The sequence below is a fragment of the Lotus japonicus genome, chromosome 1 (genome assembly GCF_012489685.1).
Source record: "Lotus japonicus ecotype B-129 chromosome 1, LjGifu_v1.2".
Taxonomy (NCBI): domain Eukaryota; kingdom Viridiplantae; phylum Streptophyta; class Magnoliopsida; order Fabales; family Fabaceae; genus Lotus; species Lotus japonicus.
The window spans coordinates 26,104,325-26,123,516 of record NC_080041.1 but is presented as its reverse complement, the minus strand read 5'-3'; positions in this window follow the sequence as shown (position 1 = coordinate 26,123,516).

The window sequence follows — 19,192 nt, the reverse complement described above, 5'->3', positions numbered from 1 at the left end:
ATTATCGGATCAAAAACTGTCGCAGGGGTATTTTGGTCATGATTTTTAACTTAGAAATTTCAAAACTGAAATCCCAAAAACCAAATTTTGCAGGGACGTCACCAACGGCGTTTATGACAACTAATCCTACTAGCACTAAGCTAAGGCGATAGTTTTCAGCCTAAAGGTTGAAGCTTTACTCCAAAAACTCCAAAAATGGGTATTTTAGGCTAAAATTGATTCCGGCGGAATTCCGGCGACATAACGGAAAATCTAACCCGGCAGAAGTGATCTTGGGCACATAAGGAAGAGGTTTAGAATCAGAAATGAAAGATTCAGGATAGTTTTGCAAAAACCCATAAACTATCGGCTCAGAAAAGTCTACAGAAAAGCTATGGAAAAAGTGATCAGAGGTAAGGATTAGCGACTATACCTCGAAACCTTGAAGCAGCAACTAACGGATCAACGATCAAGCAAGTAATGAAGAAAATTCTTCTTCCTTCTTCCTTGGATGAACTCGCGGCCTTGAGGAGAGAAAATGGAGGAGTTTTGTGTTTTTTTCTCACTTGTTTGCTATATATAGAAGATGGAAATTCGCGGGAAAATGAAAGTTTCGCGAATCTGATTTTTCCGGCGTCATTCTCCGTGAATTCTAAGATAGGTTTTGGCGAAAGAATTCCAAAACTAAAATGAGGTCTCCTTATATTTTTGGCAACTAAAGCATAGTCGGTGTAAAACTATTTTACCCGATAAGTTGCTTTTTGCATCGAATGTCGGAATGGAAAACTTCCTTCTGAAGAAAGATTGAAATCATCAAGAGAAATGGGTGTACGCGTGTAGAATCTTCATTTGAAGCTCTGAATAGAAAAAGTCTTCATTGTCGGTTGATTCTAGGGTTTTGAAATACCAGGGATTCGGTTTCGGCAAACTTCCGATGATTGGAATCGGACGTTCGTAGATTCTAGAGTTTCGCCTCGAAACGATTTTGATATATGGAAAAAGAGAAGTTCTAACATTTCTCTGAAGATTTTTGGACTAAAATCCTACAGTGTTCCAAGGGTGGAACATAGTGTTATTTCCTAAGATTCTTGTCCTAGGTTTTAAAGCGAATATTAGTCGTGCTATAACTTAAATCGACTTCGATACAATCCTCAGACTTTTCCTGAACTTTCTCCTTCATATATTTATTTCATTTAATAAACTTTTGTTCAGGTTTCCCTTCGCATTACATCAACCCTAATCGTGAATAAGAAGTTTATTCACTTAGCATAAGTTTAAAAACTTGGGCCTTACAAAAATGAACAACAATTTGAGTTAGAATCAAATCAAGTTCTGCAGTGCATATAAACATGAGGAAATCACACAAGAAAGAAGAGAATCATGGCAAAGATATTACCATTCAAGTGTTTGGTCCAAAATCTCACAAGGTAGTCTCACATGGCAAGAATATAACACAAAGAATCCAACAAATCAATTCTCAATGCAAATCATGATGAACTCAAAATGCAAGCAACTTCATCCAAAAGAGACATGAAACTTAACAGAAAAGTGGTTACATTGCTCACAAACTCAGCATCTCTAAAACTCATTGAAAAAGTGTGAACTCTTTTATTGAAAACAATAAAAACAAAGCAAATAAATTGAAATTGCAAACTATCATAACTGAGGTTCTACTACTCCTAAATAAGATTCCCACCCCCACACTTAAATCACACATTGTCCACAATGTGTGGCACAAATCATCAAATAAATTAGACAAGTGTAATAAAAGAGAAAGGTTAGGAAAAACCAGGGATCAAGGGAGCTGGCGAGGCATGAAACCTGGTAATGCTCTGAATTTGCTATCACCTGGGTCCGGTGGAGGCCTTGCATTAAGAGGAAGCTCAAAGTCTTGAGGCACAACAATGACAATCCACAAGTCAGGTGGCTTTGGAGGGATCTCATCTGCAACAATCTTAACAAACTCAAACTGTTCTCTAGCACCTTCAGCATGACTCATGACAATGTTCAGTTTGAGTGAAAACTTTTTCCAAGCATGTGTACCACCTGAAATAAGAGTAAATGAAAAATTAGTACATTCAACAATCAACTCTTTGTCTGGAGGCTTTGGCAAGGGTTTCAAAGAGTAGTCCTCCATGGAAATTGATTGGTTGCAATCAACGGACTCTCCAATAAGCACGACTTTTTCAAAAATGTCTAGATTAATTAAAAGCGGCTTATGTGGAAAAATTGCTAATTTAGATCCACATTCTACATCCATCTTCTTAACTTCATCCCTTGCAAAATATTTTTTGAAATCATCCAACAACTTATTTTCTTCTTCACCATGATACATCTTCTCATTCTCATAAGTTCTATGTGGAAGAGGGAGATGTATTTCTTGTTGGTTGGCTTCATCATTAAAATCAGCATCAGAAGCAAAATCGACTTCAAACTCATTAACATCACGAGAACCATCAGTGCTAGCATCAAAATGAGTATCAACACAAGGATTAACTTCATCATCTATCTTTGCATCAGCTTCATGTTGTAATGTGGGAGCGTGTGCAACTAGCTCGTTAACTGGAGCTTGTAAATTCGCAGTATCTTGCAGGTGTTGATTAGCATTTGCATTGAGATTTGCAGACATTTGGTTCAACATGTCTTGAATTTCTTGCAATATGGAAGGTTCCTCGTGTCGAGGTTGTTGAAACTGGGCTTGGTTTGCTTCATATTGCTTTGAAAGGTCTTCCAAAAATTGGGGTGGATCATTCCAAGGTTGATGGAATTCCTCTTGTGAATAATGTAGATCATGAAATGGATATTGAAATTCCTCTTGCGGATAGTAGCATGGTGGTGCATAAATAGGCTGTTGGAATTGCCCTTGTGGATGATAGCGAGGTGGGTCACACCAAATATTTTCAAAATTCTCTTGTGGATAACATTGAGGTGACTCAAACTGTTGTTGATAGCTCTTGAGCAACATTTGTGTAACAGAAAATTGTATCTCGTCGAGTTTCGCTTCTAGCTTATCAAGTTTAGCTTCCATCACTGCAAAAACTCTACAGACTAACACAGTAACACTCGTGTTCTGTTTATTTTTTTCACCACAAAGAAAATAGTAAACAAAAACAAAAAAAAATCTAACGAAGAAAACAAAAACGTAAAAGAAAAGAGTCTAATAGGAGTAATACCAATGGAAGAAGAAAAAAAAAACTGAAAATAGGAAAGTAACGAAAAAAAAAAGAAGAAAATATGTTAGTGAAAAAAAAAAAAAAATTAAACGGGACCTGAAAGACAAAAAAAAATGTTAGTAACAAAAGAAAAAAAAACAAATCTGGTAAGAAAAAAAAAATTGAACGAAACCAGCAAAAATAAAAGAAAAAAAAAGTTAGTAAAAAGAAAATCTAGTAATAATAATAATAAGAATAATAAAGAAGGGAAAGAAGATAGAAAAGATAGCAAAATAAAATAAAAGAGGGAAAAGATAGAGAAATAAGAAAGAGATAGTGATATAAAAATAAAAGATAGGAAAGAGAATTAGAAGATATGAGATAGAGATAAAAGATATGAGATAGATATATAAGATATAGATATAAAATAAAAACAACCAACAATCTATTAAATAAAAAAAAATCTAATATATAAAAAAATCTAATCCTAACCGCTAGCCCTTTTTTTTTTTTTTATAAAAACGAAAATAAAATAAATAAAACAAAAAAATAAATAAAAATACTCTAAAAATAGTTAATAATCATCGAAGTCCCCGGCAACGGCGCCAATTTAACGAACGCACTGTCGCGGGTGCGTGCCAAAGTATTCTGCTTTGAATGCAGTACAAGGTGATGAACACCAGGATCGATCTCACAAGGACTTGATAAATTATTAATTGATATTAGAGTAAAACAAAAGCAAATAAAAATGGGGTTTTGGTTGATTTGATTGTAAAGTAAGTAAACAGAAATTAAAAGAGATTCAAATCAGATAAGAGAAAGTGTTAGTCCTCGGATTATAACATTCAAGTGCAACAAACTTTCATCGATTACAAAAGATTAATTCTTCCTCATTGTTTGCCTAATTCGTGAGAGTTGATTAACTAAGCGAAAATCAATTCTCAGTTTCCTAAACTAAGCGATTAAGAAACTGTTACGAACTAACATGAACTAAGCGAACATGCATCAACTCTTATTTCTAAAACTACAGAATTAAGCAAACCCTAGATCAGAAATAGAGATGAAGAGAATTAATAAAGAAGGAATTTGCATTAAGAACAGAACCTCAAGTTTGCAAACACGAGAATATTAAAAATCCTAAGACTAACTAGGAAGTTTAGCAACTCATACTAGAAAAGATGGAAGGAGAAGGAGGTGGGATGGTTGTGGTGTGATGAGGTGGTGATTTGGTGGTGTCTAACAAAAGCCTAAACTCACTTATTTATACTAATAAATAAACTTGTTCATCAAGTAACAATCTTTGTTATCTAAATCTTTTCTAAATCTTCACAAAATCGGGCCCAAATAAAGGAGTAAGCTGCTGAACAATCAGACATTCGTGGGTCCCACAAGAAGTCTGAATCTTCAATTGAGGTTGTAGATCTTTAAGTCAGCTTCGCGGGCCTTCAATCGGATCCTAATTCGGAGTTCTGTAGCCCAAGATATGATCATTTTAATGCAGACTGTTCCAAACTCGCAAGATTAGCGACAGCAACTTTGCAAGGACATTCGGACCAAGTTAGAGCCTGATTCTTCAATTGTGCTGAACATGAAAGTTGTAGGGCTTCGAGTTAGCTTTCCAACGACATATTATGGACCTTATTTCGATATTGCTAGCTCCATATTCAATCTGTTCTAGCAAAACAGTCATAGAAACTAAAAGTGTAGAATTAAGCTCTTTTCCATGAATAATCCAAATAAACACTAATGGTCAAAACATGGCTAAGTCATAACAATTAAGCACAAAAATGTATATAATGAAGCTTAGAAAGACACACGTAAAGTGCATCAATTATGCGCTTATCAAATACCCCCACACTTAACCTTTTGCACTCCTGGGCAAAACTTAACTTCAAAGAAGATTAAGAAAATTAATTATGATAACAAGTACTTCCTAAAACCTAAAAACTCAGCTCACACTTAACTTTGAGAGGTAGAAATTCAGATTTATGAGCAAGAAAACAACTACTTCATTTTCCACAAAGATTAGATAAATTAGATTTCATCACCTACATTCCAAGCCAACAAGAAATTGCAAATTCAATATCAAAGTTGGATGCAAGTGTTATACTCTCTACTCTCAAGTGTTTGGGATTGTGTTTAATCATGCTTAAGCAACTCTCATGATCTCATGAAAACATGCATCTATCATAGGCTTGACAAGATTCTAACACACCAATTAAATTGAACAAATGCATACAAAGATCAAAGGACTTTTGAAGGTTGTAATGAGGCTAAGGTCAAGGAAGGATTTATGAAAGATTCAGAGTTAAAACCTTAGGAAAAATAAGAGCAATGGGGAAAAATTCAAATTAAACTTACTCACAACCCCAAGAATTAACACATTCTTCCTTTTACAACTTCATTTTTTCAACTTCCACTTCCTTTTCTTTTTTTAGTACCTTTCTTCACTTTGTAACTTCTCTTTTTTTCTTTCTTTTTCTTTTTTGACATTTGCATATTTTTCTTATTTTTCTTTCAACTTCTTTTCAGCTTGCTTACAATTTATCCTCAAGGAAGGCACCTCTTTTGAGCAACTTAGACCATGCATTCAAATAAATCACCCCCGTACTTGTTGAATACTCATTCCCAAGTCAATTCCAAAGCTCTTACATTTCTAAGGTAAGGTATCATCATTGTTTTTCACTTAGGCTTGTAATGAGCTACAAAAGAATAGAGATATTAGGCTCAAAGGGGTTAAAACAAAGGTTAAAACATGCAAGGTAAGCTTTTTAGGCCAATAGCTTATTGAAAAAGAATGCCTTATCACATCAAAGTATGAAAATTGTAACACCCCGATTTCGGTGGCGTCACTTTAGTAACCAAAAGTAAACTTAATGCGGAAAAACGTGAATATATTTTTTTTTTCGATAATAACTAAGACAAGACTGAAATAGATAAAACCCAAAAGCAACAAGCAACAGAACTAATGTACAATATATAATACAGCCCCCCCCCCCCCGCTGTAAGTAACTAGCCTCGTCACGAGTAAACCTCTAGTGACGGAAAGAAAAGTGTAGCGCCCGAAGGCAATATGTACAAACCAAAAGAAAAAGATAAGTGTCCGCAACACCATCCCTCAAAACTGAAAATAAGCTGGCCCATCGGCCTGAAGCAAGACCTCCTAAGTCCAACCAACTCTCTGTGATTCCCGTAAAGAAACCACACAAAAAGCTATAGGTGGGAAACTACCCTTTCCCCAAAGAAACAAATAATGTTCAGAGCTAAGACTCTACTCCTACACTAATCCCATCTTGAGGAGCTCACACCAGCACTAAAACCTACATGCTAGCATGATCGTCGTCCGAATTCGAAATCCAGAACAACCTAGTCTATGCACACCATCCGTCCTGCAATCATTCCTCTCGTTACGGGGCACGATCTTCCACCTTTCCTCCACATTTTTCAACAACTGCCCTCAACGTTCCTTTACACGTTTCCCTTAATCATTACCTTTTGCTTATAAAGACGTTATTCCACTTATCCCTTAATCTACGACGTGCGAGTCTCCTTCTGCAAACCACTGTTTTTACTTTCATAGCTTCCCATGCGCCGCCCTTCCTTCCGGCAGATCTCCACAACGTTATAGTGACCCTTACTTCTTATACCCCTTTTCGTGATGACACCGAAGCGCCGTACCAAAAACCCCAAACGCGACTGTTGGGTCCAGGTGGGCCAGCATCCTGCCTGCAGGTAGCATTCGAAACGGGGCGCTGTCTGCTACGCTATAAGAAATAACGTTGCGCCCTCACTAACACCAATTGGTTTTGGCGTAGTGGTAAGCGCGTGATCCTACAAGTGGTATAGATTGTAAGATCAAGATTTGGTCATGTGGTACAACTCTATGTTTTAATGATAACAAGTATTTATTTGTGGATGAACAACTATGATACTCTAATGTTTGTCTTGAGTGTTTTGACAAACAGGTTCTGATTCTGACACCAGAAGATATATTCGTCAGAAGTTCTGAAGATCAGAGGATCTGAGGATCAGAGGATCAGAAGATCAGAGGATCTGAGGATCAGAGGATCAGAGGATCAGAAGATCAGAGGATCAGAAGATCTGAAGATCAGAGGATCTGAAGATCAGAGGATCTGAAGATCAGAGGATCTGAGGATCAGAGGATCAGAGGATCAGAAGATCAGAGGATCAGAAGATCTGAGGATCAGAAGATCTGAAGACCAGAAGCTCTGAGGGACCAGAGGCTCTGAAGGTTCAGAAGCTCTGAAGGTCCAGAAGCAGAAGTTACGAAGGTCAGAGGATCCAAGCATCCCTCTGACTCTGATCACCAAGCTTCACAAGTTCCAACACGAAGCATAACTCTGATCAGAAGTCAATGGTTAAAGGCAAATGTCTCTATCGAGAAGTACAAGAGCAGTGTACTATTCTGAAAAGCCTACCTACCAAGGTTCAGCCACAGCAGGTTCTGGAAGTTCCAGAAATGCCCTCCAACGGTCATATTCTCTCAACAGAAATATCCTTTGCACCTTGGACTATAAAAGGCTGAAGAAAAGAAGAAAGCCAATAGAGAAAAAAAAAAAAGAGCTGCAATACAAGAAAAGATTCAAGCCTCTACTTTCTTCATCTGTTCTTATTTAGTTTACACTCAGCTTATTTAGAAGCAAAACCTTTGTAAACACCAACCTCAAACAGTTGTTTGATTTTCCTTAAGGGACCGGGTAGGTCAGTATCCTTAAGAAGACTAAGAGAGTGAATCTTAGTGGTGATTCCTTTAGGAGATCAAGGTTGATCGGATCCTAGAGAAGACTAAGAGAGTGAATCTTAGTGATAGCTAAGTCAGTGTATTGTTAGTCACTTGTAGGTTTCAAGTGCAGTTGTAACAATTATCTGATTAGTGGATTGCCTTCATTCTAAGAAGGAAGAAATCACCTTAACGGGTGGACTGGATTAGCTTGAGGGATTTATCAAGTGAACCAGGATAAAATACTTGTGTGCTTCTCTCTTCTCTCTATCTTTATCCGCTGCACCATCTATCTTAGAGAAACCGAAAAGATTTACTTTAAATCTTAAGGGGAAAGTTTTTATATTGAAAACGCTATTCAACCCCCCCTTCTAGTCGTTTTTCACACCTTCAGCGACGTCACTGTCGCCACCCCCTTACGGTGCGTTCCTCCTATTGATCTGCCCCCCGGGGGGGGAGGTCCGCTTGAAGAAAAGGACATCACTGCCTTCCGAACAAGAACTTGGGAATCCTTGCCGGTCCCCACTGTTAGGGCTCTGCCCACTGGGACGATGCCCAACCAACCATCTAGCTTGGATCAGTAGTCATCCATTTGCAAAATTTCTTCGGAATCCAGTGGGTTTTGTCATGAGAAACCTCTTGACAACCTTATGCTTTACAGCGTGTGCACAACCGCCGAACGTCCTTGGCTCCGTCCCCAAGACAACCACGTGGATGCCCCCCACTTCTTCTATGCGTATGGATACATGTTCACCAGTTTGGGAATTAGGTTTCCCTTTTCCCCCTTCATATGCTCCGTGCTTCATAGCATCAATGTCGCTCCCAGCCAACTTCATCCCAACAGTTGGGCTTTCCTACGATGCTTTGAAATCCTCTACGACGTGATTCAGCAAGAGCCTGAACCTTCCCACTTCTTCTATTTCTATCGCGTGTCCGCCCAACCGTCCGCCCAAACGACAGCGCTTCAACCCTTTTTGGCCCAACATTACCGTCGATTTGGCTCGGAAGTTCTTCAGGGTCGTGGTGTCCCATGAGTATCCTGAGGTTTTTACCCATAGGGACGGCACCGCCCGATTTCCCCTCTACTGGACCCAAGAGGTGCTCCAAGTAATTGACCCACCTGAAGATTCCTTAACCCCTGAGGACAAAGCTGTCATCAGCTTCCTGGCTAGACTCCCGGTTTTAGACTACACTCGTGTAATCGGTAAATCCTTTCTCACTACTTACTCCGTCTTTCCCACTTTCTGCTAGCTTACCCTCGCCGCTCTTTGCTTCAGGAAAAATACGCCAAGTCAGCGAGGGCCTTCTGACCGCCTTTGAGAATAAAGGAAACGTCTCGTTTCCCCCCCCCCCCCCCGAATTAACCTGAAGGGCGACAAAACGTCCTTGTCAAAGGTGAGTGGGAAGAGGCCTCCCGACGAGGAGGCCCCCCGCCCTTCCCCAAAGAGACCGCACTCCGCGGCTGCTACATCGTCTTCCGGCGGGGAAAGAACTCCTGTTATCTCCGCAGCTTTTTATGAGTCTGAGGAGACTCCCAAGTCGAACCAGCCCGGCGAGCCTTCACTGGTGGCTCCGGTTTCCTCGCCTCGCGCCCGGGGCGGTTCCGTCAACAAGCCTCCCTCCGGTGTGAAAGTTACCCTACCACCTCCAGGTCCAAACTCAATGTCATCTGTTAGCGCTTCATCGCCCAGTCATAGCCTCGCCCCGCCCCAGGGCTTTGCAAATCGAGAGCCTCCATATTCTCTGTCCCTGATGTCAGCGCAAATTGCGAGGATGGATAAAGTGGTCAAGTAGCAAGGCTTGGACAGGGTTTCAGAAGGCGCATTGGCGATGGCGCTCCACGCTTTTCATCATTATAAGTGGTCCGCCCAGGATGCCGAGGTGTTGCGATCAGAGGTGGCGCGCCTCCGCGCCCTCAACGCTGGATTTGTTAGGAGCGTAAGTCGTTCCTCGCCCAACTAAACGCCAAAGAAACTTCGTTTGCCAAAGAGTTGGCCGAACAAACTAGCCGTGCTGAGGTCAGCCTGGAATTCCGAGACAGAAAAATCTCTGATTTGGAGAAGGCCCTTGCGAAGTTTCAGCAGGAGGCTCAGGAGGAATCCGAAGCAAAAGTGGATATGGTGGCCTCCAAGGATCAAGCTCTTTCTTCAATGGAGACTGAACTCGAACACCTTCGTGCTGAAGTAACGAAGAAGGATGAAGCTTTATACACGATGGAGACATAAGCTCAGCTCGACGCGAAGGCCTTAGAGGAAAGAATGAGGTCAGACGCCGCTGCTTCGGCCGTTTTTGAACGCGGCCGTGGCTTTTTCCCCGCCAAAGCCCAAGTCCAACACCTCTATCCCCAGATCGATCTTCACCAAATGGGAGCATTCAAGAAGGTTACTCTCACTGGGTAGGTTGGTATCGACGATCCTCCAGGCTTTGTCGCCGAGTGTTTCCTGAATGAAGAAGATGTAGAGGGAAACGAAGAATGTTAGCAGTTTTTATCTCGATCTTGTAGCCGCGATCTATTTTCTTGTAGTTTATCTTTTAATGCAAATTCCAGGTTCCGTTTGTGTTCTGTCTTGCTACGTTTTTTCCTTTTTTTTTTAACTTAAGCCTTCCTTCTCCGCCGACGCCGTTCCTGCCACGAGCCTTGGACATTTGCACCGCAAAGTCCTAGGCTGTGAACCATGCGAGTCGTCCTTCCTATAGAGTCCTAACCCTTGCACCTAAAACGCCTCTTCCCCAGATTCCAACGGAGGGTTACCATTGACCACCGACCAGGAATACTTATGACTTTATTGCTGTAACACCCCGATTTCGGTGGCGTCACTTTAGTAACTCAAAATAAAATAAAGCGGAAAAGCAGGTATTTTTTTTCGTTTTGTTTAAATAAAAAGACTTGTCAAAATAAAGATTCAACCCAATCGCGATTAACAGCGATTAATAAACAATACAAGCACAGCCCTCGCTGCAACTAAAAACATCGTCACGAGTGACCTCCAGTGAGGGAAAGGTAGTACCCGTGGGCAAATATGTACAAACTAAAACAAAAGGTCAAGTATTCTGAATACAGTCCTCCAACGAAAGTAAGTCGGCCCAAAACGGCCTCAAAAGACTTCCTACGTCCGACAACTCCCTGTGATCCTCATGGAAGGGAATCACACAAAAAGCTAATAGTCGGGGACCTTCCCTGCCCCAAAATAAGGAATGACAATCAGAGCTATGACTCTAACAACCAACTCAAAGACTCTAACCACCCATATCCCACACTACTTTCATCGACCCTTCCTCGATCAGGCCTGAAGTCTGGGTCCTCGTCGAAAGCTTCAGTAATAGTCATTACGCTCATGGTCCTCCTCGAGTGACGAGTCATCACGAATCGGCTGACGGACGCCTGGCAGCAGGCCGACCGCCCAAACACAAACATACAAACAAAGCCAAGGCGCTAGGGTCAACTTACAGAATACAATAGATATACAACCAACATGCGATAAAGGGGGTATATATATGTTGTATATATACATATAAGTTATGCGTTGCCTACCCTAAGGTATATACATTGACATGTTATCAACATCAAATCATCAAGATATATAACGATGTTTATCATCATCAAATCACAAATAACAATTGGATCTCCAACACATCAACAAATATAGTTAGGTGCATGGCGTGACAATGCAATGTCATGCTCAAAAGATGATCCGGATAAAATGTCACCATCTCGATGGATGAGACAAGCCAAGCATCTCGCTCCGCTAAAGCATCTCGCTTTTATGAAGCAGCACGCTCCTGTGAAGCAGCACGCTCCTGTGAAGCATCTCGCTCCAATGAAGCATCTCGCTCCGATGAAGTTCGATCTGAGATTGTCCTTCGGAAAGCAGCACACTTTCCAAGAAATGTATGCATGAATGCAATATGGTTAGCCAAACAACGAATCGTCCTCACCAAGGTACGCGTGTCTAGCTAGAGTACATTGTCTCTACAATACCCTAAGGTAAACAAGGAAGTGCTAGTCGCACTTGGTAACTTTCCTAGTCACTTTGGCTCACCGTCTCGATGGCCAACCAAACTGCTCCACGAGCAAAAGAATGCATCTCGCACTCAGTGACCTTTCAAGTTACCCTGGCTCACCATCTCGATGGCCAAACAACTCATCAACGATTAAAGAGAATGCTGCTCGCATTCAGTGACTTCTCGTCACAACAGCTCATCCTCTTGATGACTGAACCAAATGCTCAAGGAGCAAGGAGTGTCATCCGCACTCAGTGACTGTCACAGTCACAACGCTAGGATCGCCGACACTTCCCGTTTTCAAACTTATTTCAGATCCTAAGTCTTTTCCAAGAAATTGTTATTACTATTTGAATATGTTCTACCTTTGGTTAATGCATTATGAATTTCATTTATGAGGTCAAGTTTCGTTTCTCTTTTGTTCCAAAACTCTATAAAGTAAAAAGATCCCAATAAACCCAAGTAATTCCCCGGGAAGGTCTCGATTCCTAAAACAATAAAGGCTCGAACCTTGGTTCGACCTATCAAACATTCCTAATACAAACCCGTCATTGCCATGACAAAGATAAGAGTAATCCACACTCCGAAAGTCGCATTAAATGCACGAATATAGTCAGCACAATTTAATCATAAACACAAATACATCAAGCTCTATTGAGCGATGGAACATTAATGCAGTGCTGCAAACATAACCTTGTCATATCCACTAGAAAGCGATAAGACAGAAACCAGTAAACGGCCGAAGCCTCTCAGAAAACGGAGACACACGTCTCATATAAGTTCACTCGGCCGAAGCCTCCAGAAATCATTTTCCAGTTCAAAGCGATAAACAATATCCAAGCAATATTCAATATCAAGCAATATTCAAGTCGAAGTTATCGACGCCTACAATACAAATAGCTAGTAAGTAAGTTGCCCTAACCTCGAGTTGTTCTAGTCTCGCGGTGCAGGTCTCGCTCACAAGCTTGCTCAGTCAATCCCAAGGTTTCCACAATTGAACCTTTGAGCAAACAAAGCAATAATGAATCAACACAAGTCGATACAGTCGAAACAATCCTAACTAATGGTCGACAAAGCTCGAGAAGCTTCAGAGTACAACATTTAGGCACGAATGGAAGGGCTTCCCCCGAATGGATGAGTTTTGACTCGATTCAAGTTTTGTACAAAAACACTTTATTCGCTGAAACGTGCATAACTCGAGCTACAGAACTCGGAATGACACGAAACCGGCGCCAAAATTTCGGCAATTGAAAGAGCTACGCAAAGGCTCAGGTCATAGAGACCCAAAAATTATTTTTGGACACGGTATCCAAGCAAATAGGTTTCGGCCACTATGGAAAATAGGGTTTTCGAACTTTTTCTTCGGTCTAAATCAATTCCTAGGTATTCTTAGGCGATATCTAGGCCAGGGAAACTCTCAGAAAAATTATCGGGTCGAAAACTGTCGCAGGGGTATTTTGGTCAATATTTTTAGCTCGGAAACTGAAAATCAGAATTTCGAAAAACAAAGTAGATGGGGTCGATCCTAACGACATTTATAACAACTAATCCTACTAAAGCTAAGCTCAGTCGAGAGTTTTTGATCCAAAAAGCGGAACCTCAGCATAAAAATGGGTTTTTGAGCAGAATTGAAACTCGGCGGCAATTCGGCGAGATTCAACAGAAAACAACCGGATATTCATGCTCTAGAGCACGTAGGCAATAAGTTTAGACACTGAAATCAAGTTATTTGGACAGTTTTACAAAAAGCTCCAAACTTTGAGCTCAGGAAAACATAGAAAAAGTCGACAGATCTGACGATCAGAAGTGAGGGATAGTAACTATACCTCGATGTCTTCGATTAGCAACGAACGGAACGAAGATCGGTCAAGAATTGGAAAAAAAAATCACTTTTCCTCCTTTCCTCCAAGAGCTCTCGGCCGTGTGTGTGTGTTTTGGGATTTTTTTGTTTTTTATTTTCATTTTTCATACTATATATAGGAAATGGAGAATGCGGAAAAATGAAAATTTCGCAATTCCGATTTTTCCTACTGATTCCAACGTATTTTAGACACGATATTATTCCCGCTGAATCTTCTAATTCTTCAAAGAAATATCAGTATGATTTTTGGTTTTCGAGGCTTGTTTTTAATGCTTACCGGCATTAAAAATGCACTTTATGCACTTTATGATATTGACCTCGGATGCAGAAACTTCCTTCTGAAGAAAGATTTGGAACGTCGATTAGAGTGGGCGAACGCGAATGAAATCTTTATTTGAAGCTCCGAATAGAAAAAGTCTTCATCGTCCGTCGATTTTAGGGTTTTTGAACTATCAGGGATTCCGTTTCGGCAAACTTCCGAGAATTGGAATTTGACGTTCGTACATTCCAGGGATTCGCATCGAAATACTTGTTTATAGACGAATAAGAGAAATTCTAACATTTCTCTGAAGATTTTTGGAATTAGTTTCCATCGCGTCCTAAAGTGTAAATTAGCTATTTACTAGTGTCTTTGACCTAGGCTTAGGCGAATATTAGTCGTGCTATAACTCTTATCGGTTTTGATACAATCCTTGAACTTTTCCTGAACCTTCTCCTTCATAAATTTATTTCATCCAATAAACTCTTGTTCAGGTTTCCCTTCACGATACATCGAACTTATTCGTTAATAAGGAATTCACTAATTTATTCTAAGCTTAAAATCTTGGGTCTCACAATTGCGAGTTGCATCATTTTCTAAGGAAAAACTCCTCGAGAAACCGCTTTGGAAATAACTCCTGGGGACTGAACTGAGTGTATAAATGGCCATTAACTCATAACAGTCTTCACATCTCATATGTTTCCTAATTCAAACATCACAATGGTATCCTTCGAAAGTTGTATTAGCGAGTTGAGGAATAAAGCTTTTGATGAGGACCTCTATATGAACGTTAGGCATCCAGAAGATCCCAGCGTCTACCAACTGACCAATCGGTTGTTAGGCATGGGTCTAAGCCCCGAGATAGACAACAAACTCAGAAGGTTCATCGCATTTGTGGAGGAGCGCCAGGATTTGTTCCAGCGGGAGCTAGACAATTATGCCGATATTCGAGCGGTGGAGGCTTCACTGAAGGCTGCGGTGAAGAGTCCTGAGAGGCAGGAGGTTCGTCAGAGTTTGATCCAGTTGGAGTACTAGCGACATCGCCTAGAGCTTGAGAAAACAGAGTTTCGTCGTCAGTGTAGGATTATGAGAAAAAATCCCCCGTTTTAAGATGTAATAAGAATGACATGAATAAAAGAGTTTTTTTTATAAATGCCTCTAGATGTATGTTGATATGAATGCGAGCATGTAAATAATGAACGGAAAAATGAAAACGAGTGAATAGATAAATGGGCAGGGCGAGCGGGCCGCCCAGGCTTGATCGCCGTAATTGGGCGAGGCGATCGGGCCGCCGCGATTACGGGCGGTTTCGCCATGAATTCCGCCTTTCGTTTCCTCGTCGTGTAGCACGCGTTTTCAGTGCCTAAAGCTTTGAGAGTGTGCCATGTATAACTAGGACTTTTGCTCAGTATTGGACCGAGGCTTTTGTTCACACGCATATTTCCCGTAAGAGCAGGTGTGGCCCCTCCAGCCCTATTAGGTGGGGTCTTATAGTTGCTAGGGGCCCAATGGCCATATAGGTTGCCTGAGACTTTCAGCCTAGTTAAAAATGCTCGCCCGCGTTTCGGGAAGACTTGACTCGCCCATATTTCGGGGGGGTTCTTTGGATAAGTTTCTTATCCGCACACGTCGCCAGCAGGGGCTACGGTCAGCGCCGGACTTTCCGGAGCGATCCCCAGACATCAAGGTCGTGTTGGGATTGCCACCTTCAGGGAATTTTTCCCACCAGGCCGCCGTCTCAGTTTAATAATTAGGAGTATTGTTCAGAATATCCTTTTGTATTTGATTTGTATAAATTTTTACATCGAGGGATGCCTCGTTAAAAAACTCCCGTGTTGGAGAAAAAGAGTGCATCTTTATTTTTAGTCCTAGCTTTTTGGTTGCTTCCTCACCATATCCCCACTTTGTGACCGTTCCCTCGATCAGAGTATCGTACCTAGTATTCCATCCTCGTCGCCCTGCTCGGTGCGCCGGGTTGACTTCGTTGGCCTTTCACTTCTATCGTCTAGTTGTTCCCATTTCCACTTGTCCTGAAAACACTGCCACTGACTATCCTTTCCTTCTGCCTCTCTCTTTCCCACAGCCTTAGTTCGCCGGCGAATTTCCTTTTTTCCTGCCTTGAACTCCGCCCCTTCTCCCTTCTCTTCTTCCTTCTGCGCGGGCGGGCTAAATGTGGACAGCCCCCTGAAATTAGTTTCCTTATGTTTCCAGCTAAAGAGGTCAATGTTATCCTCTACCAACTTACTCAGGCGCCGTTCCTGCTCATGGGTGAGCCTAGGCTCAATCGCCAGCACGCCTCTACTGGTTGCATCCATGTCCCAGCTCTCGCCATACCGCTCGCTATCTGTACGAGTAAAGGATCTGCCTTGCCTTGCTTTCCAGGTTCCCTCGCCCTGACTTCCTTTTTTCTTCGTCCTGTTCGCCTTTTCGCTGACCTGCCTTTCTCATTTGCCCGCGTCGCTCTGACTCTGTGTAGCCGGACGCTCTTGCCCGTTTTCCGCTACCTCAACCCCATGACACCTGTGTCCGTCGCCGGCTTCTCTCTTACCATACAAGTTAAGGCTATTGTTGTAGCACTTCCTCACCCCTTCTTGATCTACCGCTATTTTTCCTATCTTTCCGCAGAGCAGTGGATACTTTGTCGCGGGATGGGCCGTGGATATCACTGCATGGAGGCGATTTAAAGTGTTTCGTCCTATGATTACGCTATAAACTGTTGCAACCTGTAGGACCAGATACCTTATCCTTAGGAGCTCAGCGTCCTCGCCCACTCCAAAAACTGTGTCCAACTCCACATAGCCGCGCACCTAAACTTGCTTTCCCGAGGAACCTACAAGGTTTCCTGTGTATGGCATTAAATCCTGGTCCGTCAGCCCCAACTGTCCGAACGCGTCCCCGTAGATGATATCTGTTGAGCTGTCTTGGTCCAAAAGCACCCTCTGCACATTGAACCCATTAATTCTGACCATTACCACTAACAGATCGTCTGTATGGGCCCTGATTCCCTCAAAATCTGCGGATAATACTACTATATCTAGACGTTGGCACCCAAATGGAGCTGGATATCCCTGGACCGATGCCACCGCCTCTTCCCTCTTTTCCCTTGCCGCTGATGTGACGTTGTCGCCGTAAGGGCCCCCTGTGATTGCATTAATCGCTCTGGCTATCGCTCCACCCCCGTCGTCGACGTCTTCCTCTGCTTCCTTTCCTCTTGCCATATTTATTTTCTCGCCCCCAGCATTTGGCGCTCGCTTCATATTGTCCCTGTACAACCCATGTCCTGCAACCCGTGGTTGCCTCGCCTTGATCAACCGCCTAATTTGGCCCTTCAGAGATAAACAGTCACTGGTGTTATGGCCCCCCAAGTTGTGATATTCACACCACTTGGACCGGCCCTTGACGTCGTGCCTAGGGTCAATTCCGTACTCGCCACGCTCGCCTGTTTCCACAATCGTCGCCTTCAGGAGTGACTTTGCCGATTCATCGCCTGCGTTCTCCCCTGGCCTCTTTCGTCGGCGAAAGTTAGTTGCCCGCCGAGAACGCTTTCCCCTGAATTCTTTAATTAATTGGCCAACTTTCTTAACCTTCAGCACATTACTTGCTTCCTTGTCCTGTATCTGTTTCCTCGTCAATGATACCTTTGCCGCCTTCAACCATTTTCTCTTACATGCGTCTTCTACTTCTTCCATGATGTAGTCTCTCGCTCGGGTGCATACCTCTGTCATCGAACGCGCTGGTTTCCTACCCAGCTCGCAGCTCAGCTTTCCTGACGACAACCCGCTCTTAAAAGCGCATACGCATGTTCGAGGTTTCGCCTCTTCAAATCTTGCGGACGCGGCGCTGTATCGTTCCACGTACTACTTCAACGTCTCTCGTGAAGGTATGAAAAACGGTAGAAAGGGGGGGGTTTGAATAACGTTTTCAAGATAAAGCTTCCACCTTAAAGATTTTGACAAATCTTTCGAGAACTTAAGTGCTAGAGATAAGAGATAGAAAAGCACACAAGGATGTTATCCTGGTTCACTTGATAAATCACTCAAGCTACTCCAGTCCACCCGTTAAGGTGATTTCTTCCTTCTTAGAATGAAGGCAATCCACTAATCAGGTAAGAGTTACAACTGCACTTGAAACCTACAAGTGACTAACAATTACACTGACTTAGCTTACACTAAGATTCACTCTCTTAGTCTTCTCTAGGATCCGATCAACCTTGATCTCCTAAAGGAACTAAACAAACTGTTTATCAAAGAATTGTTTACAAGAGATTTGCTTCTAAAAAGCTAATAGTAAACTCAATGAATTTCAGATGAAAGAAAGCTTAGAAGAATTTGAATTTGTCTTGCGCGTATGTGAATGCTTCTAGCCGCTTCTTTCAGTCTTCAGCCTCTTTATATACTCCAAGGATTAGGGTTGACCGTTGCATGGGAAATGCTACCGTTGGAGGGCAGTTCTGGAAAATCCAGCTTCTGCTGTGTCTGAGACTGTTAGGTAGGTCGTCAGGAAGGTACAGTTGCTTTTGTACTTGGATAGCGACTTGACCTTTAAACCTAGGAGACTTCTGATCAGGAGAAAGCTTCATGTTGGAACTTGTGAAGCCGGTTGATCAGAGTCAGAGGGAAAGCCCAGATCCTCTGACCATTGTTTCTTCTGATTCTGAACTCAGAGGGAAGTACATGGTCTTCAGAGTATCTTGCTTCTGGACATCAGAATTTCACTAATCAGCTTCTGGATCTTCAGAGTCTTCTACACCATCAGAATATCTGAGCCTTCAGTGTTTCTTGGTTATCAGACTTTCTGGATCTAGTGATTGAGTCCACATCAGAGTTTGTATAACTTCAGAACTTCTGAAGCTTTTCCACTGTTCATACTGAACATGGTGAATGCGAAAGCGTTGCTTGGGTCGCTCTTTATGCACAGTGCTTCTGATTTGTGTGAGATTGAGTTGAGGTCAGAGCCTGTAAATAGCACACTCAGAAAAACACGTTAGAGTACCACAATTGTTCATATCAAAAGGTTAACTTGTAATCATCAAAACATAGAGTTGTACTGCTAGATCAAAACTTGATCTTACAATCTCCCCCTTTTTGATGATGACAAAACTAAGATTTTTGAAGAACAATTCTTAAACATTAAACTGAATTCACTCAGAGTTTAGAGATATAGAATAAGACTTATCCTGATGTGAATAGTTTATCTTG